At 36.1% G+C, this 17,765-nt stretch overlaps 1 protein-coding gene and 1 long non-coding RNA gene across 7 annotated transcripts in view; both read left to right on the top strand.

Moving 5' to 3' along the window:
* KIAA1328 (KIAA1328 ortholog) overlaps nt 1-17,765 on the top strand; it is a 334,223-nt gene that overhangs the window by 83,736 nt on the left and 232,722 nt on the right. The gene's annotated exons all lie outside the window — the stretch shown is intronic.
* LOC144223094 (uncharacterized) lies at nt 11,315-16,724 on the top strand. The gene is made up of 3 exons (XR_013332565.1): nt 11,315-11,458; nt 12,242-12,367; nt 16,232-16,724. It is a non-coding gene; the product is annotated as an uncharacterized LOC144223094 (long non-coding RNA).

Raw genomic sequence — 17,765 nt, 5'->3', positions numbered from 1 at the left:
CTAAACTCTCTGTGACTTATTTCTCTATTTTTATGCTAATGCAACACTGTCTTGATTAATGTGGCTTTACCGTAAATATCTAATCATACAAATCCTCCATCATTGTTCATATTTGTCCAGATTGTTTTGGCTATTCTGGTTTTTGGCTTTTCTATGTAAATTAAGAAATAGGGTGTCAGTTTCTATTTAAAAAAAAAAAACAACTTGCTGGATTATAACTAGCAGGCTATTTGAATCCATAAATTAATCTGTAGAATACTAATGTCTTAATAATATTGAGTCTTCCAATCCATGAAAATGTTACATCTCTTTATTTACTTATTCTTTGATTTTTCTCAGCAGTGTCTTAAAGTTTTCAGTGTAGAAGTTTTTTTGTACTTTTTGTTTTATATTTCTAAGAAACTAAGAAATCTGACATTATTTTTCATGGATTAAAATTTCATATAGCATTTTATGCTATATATATATATAGCTATATATATGCTAGCATATAGCAGCATAATTTTTTCCATGTTTATTTTTGAGAGAGAGAGACAGAATGTGAGCAGGGGAGGGGCAGAGAGAGAGGGAGACAGAATCTGAAGCAAGCTTCAGGCTCTGAGCTGTCAGCACAGAGTTCGATGTGGGGCTCGAACTCATGAACTGTGAGTCATGATCTAAGCCGAAGTTGGACAAAGTTGGACGCTTAAGTGAATGAGCCTGCCAGGCATCCCTCATATATAGCAACATAATTAATATTTGTACACCGAGATACTCCTCAGCTCATTTAATAGTACTAACAAATCTTTTGTTAATGTTGATTCCTTGCTGTTTTTACTTAAATTTGCAAATAGAAGCAATTCTTCCTTTCCCTTTCCTTTAGTTTTTCCTCATAATTTTTTTTTTCCCTGGCAGGACCATCAGTACAATCGAATATTATAGACCTCTTTGCCTTTTTCTTGATCTTAAGGAAAACACTCAGCCTTTCCTGTTGTATATGATGTTAGCTTTAAGCTTTTCATAGCTTTGCATATCAGGTTAAGTTACCTTACAGTCCTAGTTTTCTGAATATTTTTATTGGGAATGAATGCTGAAACATGTCAAGTGCTTTTTGCATTTATTTGAAAATATCTCACAGTCTTCTTTATATAGTTAATATGGTGGATCTCATTGTTTGGTTTTCAAATACTAACTAACGTTTCATTTCTGGGAAAATCCTTATCTGATTGTGGTATAGTATCTTTTTATATATTGCTGGATTAGTTTACCCAAGTTTATTTTATTAGTATTTATGGGGTATATTGTTCTATAATTTTCCTTTCTTATAATATCTTTTTCAAGTCTTGATACTAGGGTTATGGAAGTCTAATGAAATGGATATGGAAGGTTTTTTCATTGTTTCCTCCCAAAATGTGTGTAAGATTGGTTTATTTATTCTTTTCATCACTGACAGAATTCACCAGTGAAGCCTTCTAGACTGAAGTTGTCTTTGTTAATAACAAATTTATATTTTCTAATTCATCATTTCAGTTTTTGTTGATTGTGTTTTTCAAGGAGCTTCCTTTTCATCCAAGTTCTTGAATATTTTGGCATAAGAAGTTCATAATACTCCATTATTCTTTTGTTTTAGTACCTTTAAGATGTTATTCTACTTTCTTCTGACCTACATGGTTTCTGGTAAGAAGTAACTTCCAATTCATATAATTTTTTATTTGCATGTAATAAATTGGTTTTCTTTCTCTTTTCAAAGTAATTTTATTACAATATGTCTACTCATGATTTCTGTCCTGCATGGTGTTCACTAAAATGTTTGAATATTTACATTTATTTTCTTTCAACTATGTGAGAAAATTTCAGCCATCATTTTTTCAAATATTTTTTCTAAACCTCTCTTCCACTTTTCTTTTCCTAGGACTTCACTTGCATGTATGTATACCTCCTAGTATTGTCCCAAAGTTCATGGAATCTGTTTAATTAAAACCTTTTTTCTTTCTGTTACTTAGATTAGATGATACGTACTGATCTGTCTTGAAACTCACTGACTCATCCTTCTGATACCTCCAGTTTGCTTTGTAAAGCTCATTTAATAAAACTTTCCTTTCAAATATTAAATTTTTCAATTCTAAAATATCCATTTTGTAATTCTTATAGTTTCTCTTCCTCTGTATCAATAGATTTTCTTATCTGTTTATTCATTATGAGCATAATTATAATAGGTACTTTAGTTTTTAAGTGTTTATTTTGACAGAGAGCAGAGGAGAGGCAGGGAGAGAGAGAGAGAGGGAGGGAGAGAGAGAAGGCACGCACGTGGGCGAGAGAGGGAATCTCAAGCAGGTTTTGCACTGTCAGCACAGAGTCAAATGTGGGGCTTGATCTCATGAACACTGAGATCATGACCCAGATGGAGATCCAGAGTTGGACGCTTAACTGACTGAGCCACCCTGGCACCCCAATAATAGATATTTTAAATCTGTGTTGGATAAGTACAGCATCTTGGTCATTTTAGTATTATTAGTCCTCATTGCTTGACTTTATGGGTCACTGATTGACTTTTGGCAATATCTTCTTTATATCATGAATGACACATTGTGGAGTGTTTGTATTCTTTTGTATTCCTCTAAAGAGTTTTGAATTTTGTTTTGTTTTGCTTTCCTTGGATTCAGATACCAAACTCTCTTTTCCAAGACTGGATAGTAGCAGAAATCTTTGCTCAGTTCGCTTAGTCCTAGCTGGCCTACTTGGAGACTATGTCTGTGTAGGACAAGTGTCGGCCCAGAGATTTAAACAGAGTTTAATACATAGGATTCATACACTTCCTTTCTCCTTACTGCAGTATTGCTCCTCAGTTTCCATTTACCATTATCATCCTTTATTCTCTTCTCTGATTTAACAACAGGTGAGTTTTCCAAAATGTAGCCATGTTGCTCTGTATCTAGTGGAACGTGCACTTTGGTAAAGAGCCATAAGAATAGGAAGTGCACACAGTCTTCCAATTGGCAACTCCCCTCCCATTTTACCTGTTTCTGGTTACCCTCTGATGCTTTGAGATTGTTGTTTTTTTATATCTGGAGTTTTTTTGTCTAGAGCTTTATACTGTGAAAAGGTTGGTTCTAAACAAACTACTCACATCACAGGAAGTGGAATTCCCTATGTTTTCCTCTCGATTTGTGTAACAACTGTAGTGATTCATTCTCTTTTATTTTTTATTTTTGTAATTAGTGTTTTTCCTCTTTTCTATTAGTTTTGCAAAGGTTCTATTAATTTTATTAATGGTCAAAAATCAGCTTTTGGCATTCTTAATTTTTTTCATGTCTGTTTTTTGTTTTATTCATTTCTGCTCTTATTTTTTCCTTCCTCTTACTTTGGGCTTAATTTGCAAATCATTTTCTGTCATCTTACAATGGAAACTGAGATCATTATTTTTAAGCCCCTCTTCATTTTTACCCTAAACATTTAAAAATGTAAATATCAATCTAAGCTCTGATTTAGCAACATTCCACAAATTGTGAAATATTGTATTTGCATCGTCATTCAGTTTGAAATATTTTTGAATTTTTTGAAATTTATTTTTTGACACATGAACTATTTAGAAATGTATTGTTGATTTCTGATTTAATTCCTATATGCTTAGATAACATACTCTGTATAAATGTATCTTTTAAGATTTAATGAAAATTGTATTACAGCCTAGTATGTGGTATATCTTGATGAACATGCTGTGTGCACTTGAGGAAAATGTGTATTTTACAAGTGGAGGGGTAATACTTTCTAAATTTAAATATTAATTGGATCAAGGTGTTTGATGGTATCATTCGAAATTGTGTTACTAGATATTTTTGTCATTATTATTGTTATATGTACATGATGTATTTACTCTTTTATTATTATAAAATTTTCTGCTATATTTGTGATAATACTTCTTCTCTTGAGGTCTATTTTATTTCATTTTATTTTATTTTGTTTTACTTTATTTTATTTTCCTGAGGTTTATTTTATATTAATATGGTCACAACAACTCTCACATGCTTACTGTTTATGTGATTCTTTCTATTCTTTATACAGTTTGTGTGATTTTTTTTTCATTCTAGTCATTATATTTACAACCTGTTACTTTTATTTCCAGTGCATCTTTTAAATATAGCATGTAGTTGGGTATTTTTTAATCTTATCTGACAATAACTATATTTTAATCATGAGTGCTGAGTCTATTNGCCCTTCTTCTCCCCCTTGTTCCTCCGTCAAGTTCCTCCTAATCCTCCTATTTACTTTTTAAGTGTTATTTAGCACAGGTGCTTTTGGATCACTCTTGGTTTAAAGTGTATGTATAATATTTAGACGTCAAAGCTTTTTTACAGTGGAAGAAACTATACGAAGCCTTGGAACATAATTCTTAGCCTTGTTTTTTTTTGGAGAAATAGTGCTTTCTCCATGTCAAGAAGTAATGACAGGGGCGCCTGGGTGGCTCAGTCAGTTGGTCATCTGATATCATGGTTTGTGATTTCATGGTTTGTGAGTTAGAGCCCCATGTTGGGCTCTGTAATGACAGCTCAGAGCCTGGAGCCTGCTTCAGAATCTTTGTTTCCCTCTCTCTCAAATCCTCCCCTGCTCTCACTCTTTCTCTGTCTCAAAAATAAATAATAAACATTACAAAATCTTTAAAAACATATAAAAAAGTAATAACATTTATGACCAAGTTTTTTTTATCTTTCCACTTCTAAGTACCCATGAGTCAGAGAAGAAATTCAAGCGGAAATTAGAAAGTATTTTGAACTTTTGAAAATGAAAACCCAACATACTAAAATTACTTGGATAACAGGGGCGCCTGGGTGGCTCAGTCGGTTAAGCGTCCGACTTCGGCTCAGGTCATGATCTTGCAGTTTGTGGGTTCAAGCCCTGTGTGGAACTCTGCTGATAGCTCAGAGCCTGGATCCTTCTTTGGATTCTGTGTCTCCTTCTCTCTCTGCCCATCCCTGCTCCTGCTCTTTCTCTCTCTGTCTCAAAAATAAACATTGAAAAAGAATTTAAATTATTTGGATAACATATTAAAATTACTAAAACAGGGGCACCTGGGTGGCTTAATCAGTTAAGCTCCTGACTTTGGCTCAGGTCATGATCTTGCGGTTCATGGGTTCGAACCCCACATCTGACTCTGTGCTGACAGCCCAGAGCCTGGAGCCTGCTTTGGATGCCATGTCTCCCTCTCTCTCTGCCCTTCCCCAACTCACACTCTGTCTATCTCTCAAAAATGAATAAGTGTTAAATTTTTTTTTTTTTAATTACTAAAACAGTACTTGAAAGTTTTTAGGTCTGAACACGTACATTAGAAAAGAAGGAAAGTTTCAAGCTGATAACTTCAACTTTCACCTTGAGAAAGTAGAAAAAGAAAAACAAATGAGATATGAAGTAATTCAGAAAAAAGAATGTAATAAAGATCAAGGAGTTAAGTCAATGAAACAGAAAACAGAAAAACAATAGAGAAAAATTCACAAAGCTGATAGGGTTCTTTGAAAAGGTAATAAAATTGATAAAACTCTAGGCATACTGATGATCAGGCAGAAAAAGAGAAGACAAGTTACCAAATCAGGAATGAGACATATCTCATTTCTACAGATTCTACGTTAAAGGAACAATAAGAGCAACTTTAGGCATGTAAATTTGACAACTTAAATGAAAGGGATAGATTTCTTGAGACATAGACTACCAAAATTCACTCTGGAAGAAATAGGTATTTGAATAGCTCTGAGTGTATTTTTAAAATTGAATTTGTAGTTAAAAGCTGTTATAGAACATTCTACTAAAAGTCCTACTAATGGCAATAAGACAAAAAAAATGAAATTGCAGGTACATATTGGGAAAGAAGAAATAAAGCTGTCTTTGGTCACAGCTGACATTACTGTCTCTGTAGAAAATCCTATAGAATAACCAAAAAACTGGAACCTAGTAAATAATACTGGCAAGGTTGCAGAATACAAGGTTAATATACAAAAGTCAATTGTTTTCCTGTATACTAAGAATGAGCAATTGAATATGAAATTAAAGACACAATATCATTTACATTCACAGCAATAGAGAGAGACAGAGAGAGAGAAAGAAATGGAAATACAGAACTAAGTCTAACAAAATTTTGTAGACTATTTTGTATAAGTCTAACAAAATATGTGTAAGATCTGTATGAGGAAAATACATAGCTCTGATGAATGAAATCAAAGGATTAAATAAATGGAGAGATCGTCTGTGTTCATGGATATTAAGATTTAATATTTTGAAGTTGTCAGTTCTTTTCAGTTTGATCTGTAAATTCAATGGCATCCCAGTCAGAACCCCAGCAAGTTACTTTGTGGTTATTTGTAAACGGATTATAAGATTTATATGAAAAGCCAAAAAGCCAGAATGGCCAACACAAATAATGAAGAAGGACAAAGTAGGAGAGATGATCCTACCCAACTTCAAGGCTTACAGTAATACAAGTCACAGTAATGAAGACAGTGTGATATTGGCAAAAAGACAAAGAGATCAATAAAACTTGATTAGAGACCCCAGAAACAGGTCCACACAAATAGAGTGAACTGACCTTTGGGAAGGGTGCAAACATAATTCAATGGAGTAAGGATAGTCTTTTCAACAAATGGTACTGGAATAACTGGACATCCACATGCAAAGCAATGAATCTGTAAGCACAGACCTTACGCCTTTTCTAGAAGTTAACTGCAAATGGATTAGAGACCTAAATATAAAATGCAAAATTATAAAACTTCTAGAAGATAGGAGAAAATCTAGGTAACCTTGGGTTTGGTAGTGATATTTGAGATACAACACAAAGAGATAGAGAATAAGAGATAGAACAAAAGAGATAGAGCACAATCCATGAAAGAAAAAAATAATAAGTAGGATTTTATTAAAATGGAAAACTTATCTATGCAAAACAATTAAGAGAATGAAGAGCTAAGCCATAGACTGGGAGAAAAATCTTTGCAAAACACATTCTCTTGTAAGGGACTTATATCCAGAATATAAAAAGAACTCTTAAGACTTAAGAACTCTAGGGGCGCCTGGGTGGCTTAGTCGGTTGAGCGTCCGAATTTCGCTTGGGTCATGATCTCGCAGTTCATGGGTTCGAGCCCCGCGTCGGGCTCTGTGCTGGCTGCCAGCTCAGAGCCTGGAGCCTGTTTCAGTCTGTGACTCCCTCTCTCTCTGACCCTCCCCTGCTCACGCTGTCTCTCTCTCTCTCTCTCCTAGAAATAAATAAAAACATTTAAAAAAAAAAGACTTAAGAACTCTAACAATCGAATTCTTTAAAAATGAGCAAAAGATATGAACAGAGACCTCACCAAAGATGACATACTGATGGCAAATAAGCATACGAAAAGATGCTCAATATAATATGTTACTAGGGAATTGCAGGTTTAAATAACAATGAAATGCTACTATTCACCTAATAGAATGAGTAAAATAAAAAACACTGACGATGCCCTGTGCTGATGAGGATGTGGAACAACAGAAATTCTCATTTTGCTGGTGGAGTGCAAAATGGTACAGCCACTTTGGAAGACAGTTTGGCATTTTCTTAAAAAGCTAAACAGTCTTAAAATATGACTCAGCAATCCTGCCTCTTGCTATTTATCCAAATCAAATGAGAGTATATCTACACAAAAACCTGCACACAAATGTTTATAACAGCTTTATTCATAACTGCCACAACCTGGAAGCATTGAAAATGTCCTTTAATAGGTGAATGGATAAACAAATTGTCATACAGCCATACTATGGAATATATTCAGTGATAAAGGAAGTGAGCTATTAGGCTTCAGAAAGACATTGAGGAACTTTAAATAAATACTGCTAAGTGAAAAGGCAATCTGCAAAGGCTTCATACTGTATGATTCCAAGTATATGAGTTCTGGAAAAGGCAAAACTATAGAGACAGTACAAAGATTGGTGATTGCCAGCAGACTTGGAGTGAGGGAAAGAGGAGAAGATGAATAGGTAGAGCATAGGGGATTTTTAAAAATCTTTATATATTTATTTTGAGAGAGAGAGCGAGCAGAGGAAGGGCAGAGGGAGAAGGAGAGAGAGAATCCCAAGCAGGTTCCACACTCAGTGCGGGGCTCAGATTCACAAACCAAGATCATGACCTGAGCCAAAATCAAAAGTTGGGCGCTTAGCTGATTGAGCCACTAGGCACTCTGAGCGCATTGTTAGGGCAGAGAAAGAATTCTGTATGATATTGTAACCGTTGGTACCTGATGTTACACATTTGTCAAATCCCACAGACCTGTATAACACACAGAGTGAACCCTAATGTGAACTATCAGCCTTAGGGATAATGTATCATGATTCATTCATGAATTGTAAAAACTGAACCACACTAGTGCATGGTATTAACAATAGGGAGAAATGTTGGGGGTGGCAGGCAGTGCTATACAGGAGCTCTCTGTGCTTTTTTCTAAATTTTTCTATAAACATAAAATTGCTCTAAAAAATAAAGTCTGTTAATTACAAGGGAAACAGAAAATTTCCCTCAAAGAAAATTTCAACCCCAGATGGCTCCACTGGTGAATAATGCCAAGCATTTAAGTAAAAATAATACTAGTATTCATTGATGTCCCCTACTGTCACACTGAGTTGGGGCTCCCCAGGACTCTCTCCAGGGATAGTGATTGGCTAGAAGGATCCACAGGACTCAAAATCATTTTACTCATAGCTACATTTTTTTTTTTAACAGCAAAAGGATATACAGCAAAAATCTGCAAAAGAGAAAGAGATCCATTAGGCAAAGTGTGGAAAAAAACAGGTATCAGTTTCTAAGAATGCTCACCCATTGGTGTCTGAGAGGATGCACTTAATTTACCAGCATGAATTACAGCAATATGTGTAGGTGTTGTCTAACAGAAACTTTCCTGAGCCTAATAATTTGAGGGGTTTTACTGGGGACCAGTCACATACTGCCTGCATGACCAACTATAGTTACCAAAAGCAGGTGAATACCTTGCACAAAGTGTCTAGACAGCTTTTATCGGTACATTCTAAGAATTCAGTTCCCAAGAGCTAGCCAAGGGCCAGTCAGAAAATCAGGCGCTTCTGGAAATGTGTGAGATTTAAGTGAATCAGGCCTCCATCTTGCACAAAGTCTTACATGAACTGTTTCTAAGAATTGAAAAGGAATAGATAACTCATTACCTGCATTATCCTAACAGCAAAACCTGCCAAAGATACTACAAGAAAAATAAATTGCAATCCAGTAGCCCTTGTTAATATAAATGCAGTAATTCTCAATAGAATATTTGCAAATCAAATCCAACAATATAAAAGTCCATCATATATCACGACCAAAATTTTTCTAGAATGCAAGATTGATTTAACATTCAGAATCAATTAGTGTAATTCACCATATTAGCCAATACCAAAAGTTTGCAATTATCTCAAAAGATGAAAAACAATGACAAAATGTAATATCCCTTCCTTATAACTCTTTCTACCAACTAGAAATAGAATTTATCAACCTGTTCTAGGGAATTTACAAAGTATTTACCCTCATGCTTAAATGGGAAGATTATACTTTTCCACTTAAGATTTGAAGCAAGACTACAAGTTAGAAGTAGAAGTCTAAGGGGACCTGGGTGGATCAGTCAGTTAAGCATCCAACTCTTGATTTCAGCTCAGGTCATGATCTCATGGTTCATGAATTCAAGCCCCACATCTGGCTCCATGCTGACAGTGTGGAACCTGCTTGGGATTCTCTCTCTCGCCCCTCCCGCCCCCGCCCACTCATGTTCTCTTTCTCTCTCAAAATAAATCAACTTAAAAAAGAAACTTTTAGTAGTAGAACTCTAAATCGTTTTAGGCTGATATATGATTCTTTGCTTTCACACATGTATAGAACTTTAATAGTAGTTCAGTGCAGCAAATACTTTTTTTTTTTTTTTTGATGGGACACCTTTGGGATTTTTCCTGTTGTTTTGTTGTCATTGATGTTATTTTATTTCAAAATTATAAAATGGCCGTTGCATAATCCTTAGCTTGTTTAGTTTGATTTAAGAGGAGACGGAGTGCATGATTACAATAGTGGTAGGTGATTATAGTGTTTTCAGTAAAAGTGAACCATGTGTAACATTATTCTACTTGGTTTCAAAATGCTTAAAACCTTCTTTTTCCTTGTAGGTATTGGTCCCCTGAAGAGGCAGGGACTCAGGACAAGGCCCAGGTAGTTTCTTGGATAAGTTAAATAAGGTTTGGATGTGTTCATTTTGACTTGCATGTAGGTCTTTGAGAATATGAATTTGCTTATAAGGCTTAGGTGAAAAGTCACAGTTGTATGTATATTATTGACAGAAGTCAAAGAATAATGTTAGTTGATAATCTCTATTGTTTACTATGTAACACATAGTTTGCAAACTGTTTTTGAGTGCCAACTGTATACTAGGCATTCTCTTACACACTGTATGGGGGAACAAACCAAATATTTATAAGAATGATAAGTCTATGATAGAGATATTTGTAGGTAAGAGTTCTGAGCACAGAGGAGAGGTTAACCAAAGATCAAGAAAGACTTCCCAGAGGAAGTGACTTTAGCTCTGAATCTTAAACCACAAAGGAGTTAATCAAGTACTGAAGGCAAATAAAGGACTGCCAGACAAAAGGGAAAACATGAGAAAAAGCATGAAGATGTAAAACAGTGTTCAGAGAATGGTATAGGTAGATACTTCCAGGGTAGCACATCTTGCACAGTGGCTATCCTAATAAGTAATACATTTATTCTTATAAAATTGTGACTTTCTCTTTGTGAATGACTGGCTTGTACAACATTTAATACATAGCAGACACTCAGTAAATATTTCCTGAAAGAACGACCACAAGATGATGAATCATACTTTTGTTTTGTTTTGTTTTTGTTTTTGTATAAGCTGTTGTAGGAGTTGTTGAGGGCAAAGAAAAACAGTCATTGGGTTGAAACTTGAAAGATGAATAGAAAATTCATTTATGTGACCCTTTTGTGTCCACCTTATATTGAACAATAGCTTCAACATAAATTAGTCAAATTAGGGAGAAGAGACAACTCCTTCTTACAGAAGAATTTCAGGTAATAAATGGAGATACCAATACCGGTGAGTAAGGGGTAAAGAAAGGAACATTCTAGACAGGGGGACATATCCCAAGATAAAGAGAGCATAGGGCTGCATCATTTAATATGGTAGGCACTAACTACATGTGACATTTTAAATTTAAACTAATTAGAATTGAATAAAATAAAAACTTTAGTAGCTTAGTCACACTTGCCACCTTTTAAGTTCTCAATTACCCACCTATGACTGGTATTATATAGAATGGACATAGAACATTTACATCATCACATAAAGTTCTGTTGGACAACACTGTCATAATGTGTTTAGGAAACTTCAGGAATTTGATTTACTGAAAGTGTAGATTGCAGTGTTGAGATGGAAGTTGCAGAGGCCAGGAGGAAGGAGATGCTGCTGCAAGAGTAAGCTTAGTTCAAATCATGCCCAAAGTGGCTGGACTCACCCTATGACATGTCAGCTGGGGTGGGGGTAAGGAGTGTTTGGTTTTGGTTGTTGAAGATAGGGGCTGGTGAATTGATCTGATTAGTGTTTTTCAGAATCTTGTGGCAGCAAGACAAAAAGTAGATTGAAAGGGTGAAATTAGTGTTCAGAAGCTTATTGTAGAGTAGATCAGTAGTCTGAGCTAAATCAGAGGTCACGAGGATAGCAGGAGGCAGACTTGACAGCTATTTAGAGATCTGAGAATTTGTTGTGAGAGCTAACAGCACCTGGATGGCTGTCATTTCTGGATTGGTCATATAAGTAGATGGTATAGGACATAAATGGGGAAATGCAGGTTTTTTAAAAAGAGAAAAAGATTATGACTGATTTTGGCTACATCCACTTTGAAGATAGGCTCAATTTACTAAAGAGTCTGGGGGTGAGAATAAAATTCCGGACCAGATATGTGTTTCTGGGAGTCACCAGAGTATAATTGGTTTGTTGAACTTAGAGTTTGGATGGGATGGCCCAAGAAAAACATGTAGCATGGAGAGAGAAAAGCCACAGACAGACCCTAACACTTAAGTGTAGAAGGATAGGGCCTTAGAAGGAGGAGGAGTTGAACAAATAGCTAGAAAAAAAAGGAATAGTATTAATAAAGAGTTGTGCCAAAAGGGCTGAAGAAGATAGTCCTTCAAGGGAGTTACTGATCTGGAGAAGTCATATAAGAGGACCATAAAGTATGTATTGGATTTGTTGAACAGGAACTCATTGGGAACCTTTAGGAACTGAGATTTGCTAAACTACCAGATGAATTCAGACCTTCATTTGTGGTGAATCTGTAAAGGGTCCTCCTTGGGGGTGCCAGAACTGATATGGCCTTCAGTCATGTAAGTTACCCTTACTTTATTTGTAAAATGATAACACACCATAGTGTTTTTATTATTATAAAAATCAAGTGAGAAAATAAAAGAAAAAGTATTTTTTTAAATCTAAAGTTTTTCTTTAAGTTTCTTGTCTTTAAGTTTTCTTTAAGTTTACTTTCAGGTGAAATCTGCATTTAGAATAAGCAAATGGGAGGGAGGATTTTAGTTAAAAACAGAAAACATAAAGACATATATTGGTAGAATATTGGGATTATTGAGGACACATTAGAGTTGTATGTACAGTGGAAGTATGAGCCAAGAAAGAAGAAAAGAAATAGAATACTCTATTTTACAGATCATTGTTTAAATACCTTCTTCTTGGGCAGATCTAGAATACGTTAAATAAGTTTGGAGCCTTTTTTGTACTGCACAAATAGATCACTGTTCCTTAGACGTGTTCAGACTAATTAATGAGGTGAGCTCCTTGCTCAAGGGGTTCAGTTCCATGGGAGCTGATTGGATGGGGGACAGATTATCTGGGAAATGAGAAATTATTTATAGCCTAGCCAAGAATAATTGGAAAGTCTTTTAACATATCTGGTTATCATGTCTTCCATGGCCCCTAGAGATGTAATTTCTAACAGCAGATGACAGTACCAGGCATCTTTGTGTTACTAATAGGAAACGAGAACATTAGTTTCACTCATTTTGTTTTTTTTCCTTCCATCCTACTCACCTTCCACCTTAGAGGGAGGAAGAGAGTGAAGTGGAAAGGGAGGGATGGAGAGACAGACAGACAAAGACAGAGACAGAGAGACACCTTGGTTGAACATGTGAAGACCAAGTCCTGTTCCACATTCTTCCATTAACAGTATGCCTCGGATGAACTTTGCTTCTTTTCCTAAGGTTACTTCTATACAGATGCGTTGGGCAAAATTGTTTACTCAACTAAGATGTTTTAAATTTTCTTTTCAGTAGAGTTGGACTGAAAAGTGGGCTATGGGCTTGTCTATTGTCTTTGAGAGAGTAAAATCTCAGCAAAAACATTTACACGACCCTTTTGTGCCCACCTCCTGTTAAACAACAGCTTCAACATAAATCAGTCAAATCAGGGAGAAGAGACAACTCTTTCTTAAAGAAGAATTTCAAGTAATAAATGTAGATACTTCTCCTTTAGGAAGTTGGAGTTTCACTCTCAATCTGTACTGCTGAGAGTGGGCTATATTTAGTTATTTACACTAAAAGAATAGATAATGGAGAGGGAAGGATAATAACTTTACAGCGGAGAAACCTGCCACATACCACCTTCACCGAGTGATCAGGCTTCATGTCAGCAGTGTCTTGTGGCTGTCACGTGCCCCTGCTGTGAGGAGATGACGTGGCTCCTCTATGGTATCCTCTTCAAAAACCCACAGCCCGCTCTAGGCCTAAGAAAAACACCAGGCAAACTTAAACGGAGACACATTCTACAAAAATACTAGATGGTATTCCTCTAAATTATCAAGGTCATGAAAAACAAGGAAAGACTGAGAAACTGTCACAGGCCAGAGGAGACTGACACAGCCACTAAATGTGCTGCCAACTGGATTGTGAAACAGAAAAGGGACTGTAGTGGAAAATTAGTGAACTCTGAGTCAAGTCTGGAGTGTAGTTAGTAGCACTATAACGATGTCGGTGTCTTGGGTGTGACAAATGGGCCGCGGGAATGTAAAGTATTAACAGTGGGGGAAACTGGAGGAGAGGCATACGGTAGCTCTCTGTGGTAGCTTTGCAACTTTGCTGTAAATCTGAAGTTATTCTAAAATACAACACTTATTAAAAATAAATTAATTAATCATAACACTGTGACAAAACTGTAGCCTGGAGACTGCCTGCTGTGAGCAGAGACCATTTAGAAATAGTAATAACTTCTTCTGTAATGTGATTATGTTCACTGTGCTTTTAAAGGAGAGAAAGGAGAGAAGTAGTTCTCAACGGGAGTGCCCTTGTAAGAACAATAGGTGTCATTCAGCACAAAAATATATTCACCTAATAGATTTTTTGTTGCTGAGAAATATTTATCTAATTCAGAAAGAGTTGTAAAAACGACACTGACATTCACTGCCAACCCCAGTAGCGATAGAGGAAGTTTCTGTTCTTCCTTACGTCAGTGTTGCTTTCTCTTTTCAGAGCACAGACAGGGCGGGATGTGTATGGTGGTGGTGGCGGCGTGTTAATCACTGTTGTTTGTGGCACCCTAATGGGATGGAAGTGAGAGGCTTGACCAAATCAGAGGGGTGTGGGGATTAAGAGTAGGGACCCTGGTGCCACACTACTGGTTTGAACCCTGGTTCCACAGGTTCTAGCTGTGTGAGCCTAAGCAGCGTACGTAACCTCTTTGTATCTCCGCTTCTTCATCTGTAAAATAAAATGTTAATTGTACATCATAAGGTTTTTGTCACACTTAGCAACAGTGTCTGACATGTACCAAGTGCTCAGAAAGTGTCAGTTATACCTGTTTTTTATTATTTGTAATGATGAGATGACAAATGTGAAATTGTTGCTATTGTAATATGCTTTTGTTTCAGTATTTTAAAAATGATTTTGCTTTTCTTCCTGCTGTCTTCAAGATTTTCTCTTTAGCTGTGGTTTTCAGCAGTTTGTGCTAAATACGTGTGTGTGTGTGTGTGTCTGTGTGTGTCCTGCTTGGAGTTCTTTGAGCTTCTTTGGCCCATGGTTTGTTTTGTTTCATTAATTTTGCAAAATTCTAATTTGTTTTGGACATTGCTTCTACCTCCCTTCTCAATCTCTGTCTGGGAGTCTAGTTATACATGTTTGATGTGGCACCACAGATACGGGACGCTGTGTTCTTTTATCTTCTCTGTGTTCCGTTTTGGATAATTCCTGCTGCCTTATTTTCAAGTTGATTGTTTCCTGTGCTGTATCCAGTCTGTTGGTAAGGCCATCAAAAGAAATTCTTTATTTCTTATTTAGTACCTGACATTGTGTGTTAAGGAACAGCAGAGATTGAAAGACATAGTATTTACATTAGACTTGGGCACCTCTCTCCTCTGGCAGGCAGGCAGGCAGGCAGGCAGGCAGTGTGCACTTTGAGTCATTCTCGTCGCTAGTTGAATTGGATGTGGGTCTTATTTTTACTGTCGTTCTCCTCGCTGCTCATACTCTTCAGTGTCTCCAGTGGTGGCCTTCTGCTGCCTTCTACCTGGTGTGGGGTCTGGGGTACTGGCATGCTTTTCCTAGTATTCCCGGTCCCTGGGAATGTTTCCTCACCTTCCTTCTCATAGAAGCGTCTAGCTTTTGCTCTCCATGAGAGAAGGATCCAAGAACTGAGCAGTTTTGCACCACTAATGGGATTCTCTTAGGTCTCTTGCTCTTTTATTAGTTTTTATCAGCCCCTGTGAAAGATCTAGTGAGTTAGTGCCTACTCTTCCTGTGTCTGGCGTTCCCAGGATTCTGTAAACTGTCACACTAGCCCACATGCATCCTTTAATAATTTGCTGTGATTTTTAGGTGTTTTCTTCTTCTCTGACTTTTATGATGACCACTGATTCTTTTGGGTTCTGTCTTGTGTTTCCTTAGAAAGGTTTGTTACCTGTTGGAATTCAGTTCACCTGAATGTCTTGTGACCTAGACTCTGATGGGCCCAAAAAAGCTGTATCCTACAGATTGTTTGGCTCTTTCTCGTTAGTGTGGGAGCGACATTCCCTAAAGACTGTCTGCATTCTATGCAAGGTGGACTCTCTTCTAACCATGATGTCTTTTACACATGAGTTAAATGGTTCTCTTTTTTTATGAGTTAAATGATTCGAAGAAGAAATAATTCACCTATAGAACTGCCTTTTCTTCCCTTTTTAAAAAAAATTTAATGTTTGTTTATTTTTGAAACAGAGAGCGGGAGACACAGAATCTGAAGCAGGCTCCAAGCTCTGAGCTGTCAGCACAGAACCCAACACGGGACTCGAACCCACAGTCCATGAGATCATGACATCATGACCTGAGCCAAAGTCAGATGCTTAACCGACTGAGCCAACCAGGCACCCTAGAACTCTGCCTTTTCTAATTGTGACTTTAATAGTATTAGCTTAAAAATAATTTAAAGTAGTGGTAGGTTTAAAAATAATTTAAACAGTAGTTTTAAAAATAATTTAAAAATAAAAGTAGCAATGCTGAAACGAGTGGAACATATTCCTTAATAGGCATTTTACAAACCACAGAGAGATGGTATAAAGTGTGCTGTGTGATGTACTTAGTTGTGCATCAAGATGCTTTGATTCTGTAGTGTTAGAAAAATGGGTCTCCTGCCGTGCTCGGCACTTAGTTGTAGAATCCACTTTCTAATTATGTTTTACTTTTGGATTAAATCAGATCAAAGCAACAACGATTCGTTTTTGCTTTATTTCTTTTTCTGCTTTAAATACAAGATGAATTAAGAATATGCCATTCAGGGAAAAGATAGTTGCAAATGACATATCAGATAAAGGGTTAATATCCAGAATATATAAGGAACTCATCAAACTACATGCCCGAAACACAAACAGCCCAGTGAAGAAATGGGCAGAAGATATGAACAGACACTTCTCCAAAGAGGACATCNAAAAAAAAAAAGAATATGCCATTCAAAATTAATCAAAATATTATGATATAGCTTAGATGCTATAACAATTCCATATAATTCCATAGCAACTCACAATAATTGTGAGTGTTAAACAACAACAACAAAAAAAGTGTCAGGGCATTGCCCTACCCTTCGCCATAGTTACCAGGCTTTGCTACATAATATTGTCTTTCTGTTTATGCCATTTAGTATATTTCTCTATTGGTCACATATATCCCCCAAATTAGGGCTATCACGGAGATTGGTCCCATGGATTTCTCTTCCTTTGACCTAGCATCAATCCAGTGAAAAGGCAAAAAAGAAGAAAAGAAAAGAAAAAAAGGAAAAACAAATGGGCAGGATTTCCAAGTTATAAAGAAATCTTCAGGTAGGACTTGGATTTACAAAGATAGTTCAAGGCATCCTGACCTTTTTCTTTGCGAGTAGTGAGAGGATTTCTCATTCTAGTTGCCTCACTCTTGAGGTAACTCTGCCCTATCATGTATTTGAAGATTTGTTTTTCTCTGACTTTTAGAATTGTGAAATATTTATTTGTTTTCTGGCTTTTATTTTAAGCCAGAAACAAAGTGGTCAGTAATTTTCTATTTTGTGATATTCTTGCTGTTCTTTGCTCTAGGGAATATATGCTACAGTGTAAATTTTTGAAGATTACCAAAATAGCTTAGCTATTTCATTTTCTTAAATGTTAGTTTTGTTTTAACATTTAACATTTTATTTATACTTTTTATTTCTCCATAAGAGAAATTTTTATTTTCTCTTATATTAATTAATTAATAATAAATTAATTATTTTTAATTCTCCATAAGA

Source organism: Crocuta crocuta, unplaced genomic scaffold, assembly GCF_008692635.1.
Source record: "Crocuta crocuta isolate KB4526 unplaced genomic scaffold, BGI_CrCroc_1.0 scaffold231, whole genome shotgun sequence".
NCBI lineage: Eukaryota > Metazoa > Chordata > Mammalia > Carnivora > Hyaenidae > Crocuta > Crocuta crocuta.
The sequence above is the reverse complement of the archived record's forward strand: the minus strand, read 5'-3'. Positions and strand labels throughout refer to the sequence as shown.